This window comes from Cyprinodon variegatus, unplaced genomic scaffold (assembly GCF_000732505.1).
Source record: "Cyprinodon variegatus isolate N-32 unplaced genomic scaffold, C_variegatus-1.0 Scaffold378, whole genome shotgun sequence".
Taxonomy (NCBI): domain Eukaryota; kingdom Metazoa; phylum Chordata; class Actinopteri; order Cyprinodontiformes; family Cyprinodontidae; genus Cyprinodon; species Cyprinodon variegatus.
The window spans coordinates 82409-84061 of record NW_015150831.1 but is presented as its reverse complement, the minus strand read 5'-3'; positions in this window follow the sequence as shown (position 1 = coordinate 84061).

The window sequence follows — 1653 nt, the reverse complement described above, 5'->3', positions numbered from 1 at the left end:
TTGCTGATTGTCCCTCTCATGTTGTGGTGTGGAATAACATAGCGCAGACCACGCTCCAATACAGGGCATAAATAAAAAATGTCTGCATCATACCTGCGACACACTGCTGCGGGAGGATAACCAGCCCTTAAGTCTACCGTGAATGCAGCACACAAGAGACATTACATGTTGAAATGAGGGGCATCATCAAAGTGTTTGTTTTCAGATAGAGCAATGTTAAACTGATGTCACAATAAAGGCTGGCTTATTGTTTTCTTTACCGCCTTGTTCTTATGATTATTTCAGGCTAACACTGAAGTGCTAACCCAATTTCCTCCGGTTAATGCGCTTTTACTTGCAAAGAAGACACAGAAACGTACTGGAAAAACGTTAACATGTACATTTAATGTAATATTTTTGAACAACACAATTATGATACATGATGATGTTTCCATAGAAACGGACGAATGCTGCTGATCATCAAAGGACATTACTTCACCTACTGGTGCCAGTTACAGCATGGCTTAGTGTGAGAAACCGGTGGGATATGAACCACATCATTAAATTTAAAAAACAAGCTCAGGTATGGACAGCTAAGATGGCTATAGGGTTTCTTCTGACCTGCAACAATTTCTAAGCTACTTGATTGCATTTAGAGGGCGGCAGGTAAATGTGTGACTGTTTTTAAAAAGATAGAGTGAGAGCAGGCGGATTGGAGATCTGTTTCACACAGCATTTAAAGGAAAAATCCAGTGGTGTTTAGAATACAAACGTTTGAGAGTACTTTAAATGTGAAATTATTACATACTGTAAAAGAAATAATCTGGTGAATTTCAATGGTGAAGTCCTCTGGAAATCTTCAATAATTGTTGTTGATTGCAGATGTGTCTAGTAGTTCCCATTGATTTAGCTTGTAAAGCGGGGAGAATGGCGCTAGGCTAACCGCACCGTGACATCACTGCTGGAAGATGGCAGGAGGGAGGGGTTATGATATTTGGGCAAAAATGGCCGCTCCCAGACTCAGTGATCATGATGAAGATAATATCTTCATTTTCAATGCTAAATTCTCTAAATCACAGCGAACATATTAGTTTTAGGCATAGCTAATGATCTATTGATCACTCCTTGCTGACCGGACTTTTCCTTTAAGTTACGACACAGTGCCTCATTTGATAACTTTGTCTGCATTAATTCAATCTGCTGGGTTTCTTTTATAAGATAACTTAATTCAGCCATTCACCAAAACACTTTAAGTTGACTTAAAAAAATTAATTGCCTCAAAAAGGTCATTTTTTAAAAAGTTTTTAGCCATAAGTTTGCCCTGCTTAGCTGACTAACCTGTGCGACACATGCTAATGTACACAACTTCCTTTTAGTTTTCATCCATAATCTGTTTGTTTCTGTTGCCAAATGGAGACCTGTAGTATTTGTAGAAGGCTGGATCTGAATACAGTAAATTGTAGCTTCTAGCTTCTATTCCTTCACCTCTAATCAGGTCAACAGTGAGAACTCTATCATGACTAAAAAAGGGAACTCCAGACCAGGGCATGTGAACAGAAGGCCTCTGATTGGTCAAATCTACATCTGCTCTACACTATGCGTATTTCCTGTTTGGCACCTTACTGGCTTGTTTTGTTTGTATGACCGCCATTGTGGAAAACGACTGGAGAAGAT